The following is a 6021-nucleotide window of genomic DNA, read 5'->3' as shown; positions in this document are numbered from 1 at the left end:
CTAACCCCGCCGGCCATCTCGCTCTTTGGTTGTACGAGTCCATTCGCCGCGCCACTCTCTTTGTGAAGCGGGAGCCTATGTATGCGCCACCGGACAACGAGTCAATGCCGCCGCATTCCTCCAGTCCACCTGCTGGTCAAGGTCAGCATCGTCCGCATCTTAGCGGTTGTTGAGGTCACAGTCATGACCTTTTGCACCTTGGCCGTCGACGAGGAGCACAAAGAGTTGGTGTGCAAAACGTTTCAAGGAGGAGGGCACATATGGTCTGAGGGGTCTGAGACATGTGCCGCCGTCGAGCTGCTCTGTTCGCTGGCCAACATAGTCCACCACCCGCGCACTGCCATAAGGTCAGCTTCCACGCACTAGTAGAAAAGGGGGCAATGGTCCAGGCCCGGCCAGCCCATTAGTCCCGGTTCAATCCAGAACCGGGACCAATGGGGGCATTGGACCCGGTTCGTGAGCCCCGGGGGCCGGCCGGGCCACATGGGCCATTGGTCCCGGTTTGTCTGGACCTTTTGGTCCCGGTTGGAGGGACGAACCGGGACCAATGGGCCTCGCTCCTGGCCCACCACCATTGGTCCCGGTTGGTGGGACGAATCGGGACCAAAGGCTGTCCTTTAGTCCCGGTTCAAGTCACCAACCGGGACCAATTAGTTGCCTATATATACCCCTCGCCCGCGAGCAGAGCACTCCCAGTGCTCTGTTTTTCGTGGCCGGCGAGGGGAGAGCTTTGTGGTGCTCTAGCTCACCTCCTATGCACACGAGGTGTTCGATGGAATGCCCGAGCCACACTACTTAAGCTTTCTCCTCTCCAAGCTCGACCTCCAAGCTCCATTTTCCTTAATATTTGTCTAGGTTTAGCGGCACCACCGTGGTGAGCCTCTTGTTCTTATCTTCTTTCTGAAAGGAAAAAAAATTCTTACTTGTATATTTATATAGATACTTGTATAATTTTCTTACTTTTATTATTGCATCTTATATAGTGCGATGGTTTTGGTATCCGACCCCGTCGGCCCTCGTCCTGTCTATGATTCGGATGTGGTATATATTATCTTTTCATAACTATTGGTTCATTTATTGTTTATGACAATTATGCCGACCAACGTGACATAGATTTTATTTATCTAGGAGGTTGTTGAACCGGAAATTCCAACCGACCTATTGTCGAGAGGTTAAATTTAGTTGAAGAAGAAAACAATTTGTTGAAGGAAAAAATTAGAAAAATTGAGGAGGATAAGATGATATTGGAGTTGCATGTTGCGAATGTCGTCGATGATCACAAGATCAAGATGGATGCAATGCGCTTGAAGATTAGAAAGATTAGAAAATATGTCATTCATACCGAGGCTTGGTATCATTATGCCGTTGGATCAGTTGTTACATTGGTTGCGATTATGATCGTATTTGTTTTCGCATTGAAATGTTTTTACATAGTTTCAGTGTATGGTTTAATTAATTTAGATGCTCTGCAGAGCTTTATGTTGTTAGATGAGAACTATGTATGTACTTTGGTTTTAATGTAATGATGAACTTCTATTAATTTGGTCACTTAATTATCTATTCATGATATTTTGTAATGATTTTTGACACACTTAATTATATATAATGCACGCAGATGAACCGGCAATGGATGTACGGTTCAAGACACACCTCCGAGTACATTAAGGGCGTGCATGATTTTCTCGAAGTGGCTGAGGCAAACAAGCAGAATGGTTTTATGTGTTGTCCATGCCCTATATGTGGGAATACGAAGTCTTACTCTGACCGAAAAATCCTCCACACCCACCTGCTTTACAAGGGTTTTATGCCACACTATAATGTTTGGACGAGGCACAGAGAAATAGGGGTTATGATGAAAGACGGCGAAGAAGAAGAGTACGATGACAACTATGTGCCCCCTGAATACGGTGATGCTACTGAACATCAAGAGGAACCAGACGATGTGCACAATGATGCTGCAACGGGCGAAGCTGCTGAGGATCGAGAGGAACCAGACGATGTGCCCGATGATGATGATCTCCGCCGGGTCATTGTCGATGCAAGGACACAATGCGAAAGTCAAAAGGAGAAGCTGAAGTTCGATCGCATGTTAGAGGACCACAAAAAAGGGTTGTACCCCAATTGCGAAGATGGCAACACAAAGCTCAGTACCGTACTGGAATTGCTGCAGTGGAAGGCAGAGAATGCTATGCCTGACAAAGGATTTGAGAAGCTACTGAAAATATTCAAGAAGAAGCTTTCAAAGGATAACGAATTGCCCGACAGTACATACGCAGCAAAGAAGGTCGTATACCCTCTAGGATTGGAGGTGCAGAAGATACATGCATGCCCTAATGACTGCATCCTCTACCGCGGTGCGTACAAGGATCTGAACGCATGCCCGGTATGCGGTGCATTACGGTATAAGATCAGACGAGATGACCCTGGTGATGTTGACGGCGAGCCCCCAGGAAGAGGGTTCCTGCGAAGCTGATGTAGTATGCTCCTATAATACAACGGTTGAAACGTCTGTTCAGAAACGGAGTGCATTCCAAGTTGATGCGATGGCACAGTGAGGACCGTAAGAAAGACGGGAAGTTGAGAGCACCCGCTGACGGGTCGCAGTGGAGAAAAATCAAGAGAAAGTACTGGGATGAGTTTGCAAGTGAGCCAAGGAACGTATGGTTTGCTTTAAGCGCGGATGGCATTAATCCTTTCGGGGAGCAGAGCAGCAATCACAGCACCTGGCCCGTGACTCTATGTATGTATAACCTTCCTCCTTGGATGTGCATGAAGCGTAAGTTCATTATGATGCTAGTTCTAATCCAAGGCCCTAAGCAACCCGGCAACGACATTGATGTGTATCTAAGGCCATTAGTTGAAGAACTTTTACAGCTGTGGAATGAAAACGGTGTACGTACGTGGGATGAGCACAAACAGGAGGAATTTAACATAAAGGCGTTGTTGTTCGTGACCATCAACGATTGACCCGCTCTCAGTAACCTTTCAGGACAGACAAATAAGGGATACCACGCATGCACGCACTGTTTACTTGACACCGATAGTATATACCTGGCAAGCTGCAGGAAGAATATGTACCTGGGCCATCGTCGATTTCTTCCGACTAACCATCACTGTCGAAAGAAAGGCAAGCATTTTAAAGGCGAGGCAGATCACCGGAAGAAGCCCGCCATGCGTACCGGTGATCATGTACTTGCTATGGTCAATGATTTACACGTAATCTTTGGAAAGGGTCCCGGCGGACTAGCTGTTTCGAATGACGCTGAGAATCAGGCACCCATGTGGAAGAAGAAATCTATATTTTGAGACCTACCCTACTGGAAAGACCTAGAGGTCCGCTCTTCGATCGACGTGATGCACGTGACGAAGAATATTTGCGTGAACCTGCTAGGCTTCTTGGGCGTGTATGGGAAGACAAAAGATACACCTGAGGCACGGGAGGACCTGCAACGCTTGCACGAAAAAGAGGGCATGCCTCCGAAGCAGTATGAAGGTCCTGCCAGCTACGCTCTTACGAAAGAAGAGAAAGAAATCTTCTTTGAATGCCTGCTCAGTATGAAGGTCCCGACTGGCTTCTCGTCAAATATAAAGGGAATAATAAATATGCCAGAGAAAAAGTTTCAGAACCTAAAGTCTCATGACTGCCACGTGATTATGACGCAACTACTTCCGGTTGCATTGAGGGGGCTTCTACCGGAAAACGTCCGATTAGCCATTGTGAAGCTATGTGCATTCCTCAATGCAATCTCTCAAAAGGTGATCGATCCAGAAATCATACCAAGGCTAAGGAGTGATGTGGTGCAATGTCTTGTCAGTTTCGAGCTGGTGTTCCCACCATCCTTCTTCAATATCATGACGCACGTCCTAGTTCATCTAGTTGAGGAGATTGTCATTTTGGGCCCCGTATTTCTACACAATATGTACCCCTTTGAGAGGTTCATGGGAGTCCTAAAGAAATATGTCCGTAACCGCGCTAGGCCAGAAGGAAGCATCTCCATGGGCCATCAAACAGAGGATGTCATCGGGTTTTGTGTTGACTTCATTCCTGGCCTTAAGAAGATAGGTCTCCCTAAATCGCGGTATGAGGGGAGACTGACTAGAAAAGGCATGCTTGGAAGGGACTCAATAATATGTAGGGATGGATATTCTTGGTCTCAAGCACACTACACAGTTCTATAGAACTCTACCTTGGTGACCTCGTATGTCGATGAACACAAGAATAGTCTGCGCTCCAAACACCCGGAGCAGTGCGACGACTGGATTACATGTGAACACATCAGGACTTTCAGCAGTTGGTTGGAAGCACGTATCAGAGGTGACAACATTGTTTGTGATGAGCTGTACTTGTTGTCCAGGGGACCATCTTTGACTGTATTGATTTGAAAAGGATACGAGATAAATGGGAATACATTTTACACGATTGACCAAGATCAAAAGAGCACCAACCAAAACAGCGGTGTCCGCTTTGATGCAACAACCGAGAGGGGAAAGGATACATATTATGGTTACATAGTGGACATATGGGAACTTGACTACGAACATGATTTTAAGGTCCCTTTGTTTAAGTGCAAATGGGTCAATCTGTCAGGAGGCGGGGTACAGGTAGACCCACAGTACGGAATGACAATAGTGGATTTGAAAAATGTTGGGTACACTGACGAACCGTTCGTCCTAGCCAATGATGTGGCACAGGTTATCTATGTGAAGGACATGTCTACCAGACCGAGAAAGAGAAAAGATAAAGAAGCGAATACATCATACGATGAGCCAAAGCGCCACATAGTTCTTTCAGGAAAAAGGGACATCGTGGGAGTGGAGGACAAGACAGACATGTCTGAAGATTATGAAAAGTTTCATGAAATTCCTCCCTTCAAAGTCAAGGCTGACCCCAACATCCTGATAAACGATGAAGATTATCCATGGTTACGGCGTAATAATAAGCAAATGACACAAGCGAAGAAAAAGTGAAGACTTTCTCCCGCAACTATTATGATGATACCATGCCAACTTTGTAACTGACGAGTATGATACCACGCCAACTTTCAACTTTTTCAGAGTTCATTTGAAATGCTTTAATGTCTTATGGTTCGGCCCTCGTAATAATTAAAAATAGCAAGAATAAGTTTTTTGTTGTAAGTAGAAACAAAATAAAATAAATAAAGCAAGAAAGAAAATAAAAAAACAAAAAAAGTGTTTTCAAATTTGAAAAGTAATGTCACTAACAGAAAGTTTATAATTTTCCTAAAACTAAAAGCAAAAAGAATTAAAAAATAAAGCAAAAAACAAAAGAAAATAAATAATGCAGAAAACAAAACAAAAAAATGGATAAAAAATAAAAATAGCAACAATAAGTAAAGATAACAAAAAAACAAAGAAAATGCCTCCCACTGGGCCCCCGCGGCCTGAGTACGACATGAAACCCTTCTATGGGTCAGGATTCAGGCGCGTAGTAGGCCCAGAAGGCCCATCAGGCATAGCAATAGCAAGTAGGCCCGAAAGCCTGCGGTGGAGAGGAGCTCGAGAGGGGTGCGGCAGTGGGCCTTATAAACCACTGCGCGCCCCTCTCAACTAGCGAGGTGGGACTAAACTTTGGCCCCGACGCGGGCAGCGCAGGGGCCTTTGGTCCCGGTTGGTGGCACCAACCGGGACTAAAGGGAGGGGCATTGGTATCGGTTCGTGGCACCAACCGGTACCAAAGGCCGCCGCTTCCCGCCCTTTGGGCTGCCGAAAAAGAGGTCTTTGGTCCCGGTTGGTGGCACCAATTGGGACTAAAGGGTGCATTAGTCTCGGTTGGTTTCACGAACCGGGACCAATGGCTTTGCTATATAAGCAAACACTTTGCAAAAATTCAGAATCTCATCGCCAATTGCCCCCGACGACGCCGACCCTCCTCGACGCCGCCAGGCTGCTCCACCTCGTCGTCGCCGTCGCCGCCAAGGCCGTCGCCTCCCTGAGCCCGCGCCGTCCTCGTCGCCGGCCTCCCCGAGCCCCCGCGCGCCCCCGCCCCCGCGCCCGCGCGCC

This window comes from Triticum dicoccoides, chromosome 1B, assembly GCF_002162155.2.
Source record: "Triticum dicoccoides isolate Atlit2015 ecotype Zavitan chromosome 1B, WEW_v2.0, whole genome shotgun sequence".
In the NCBI taxonomy this organism is placed as follows: Eukaryota; Viridiplantae; Streptophyta; class Magnoliopsida; order Poales; family Poaceae; genus Triticum; species Triticum dicoccoides.
Note: the sequence above shows the minus strand (reverse complement) of the source record.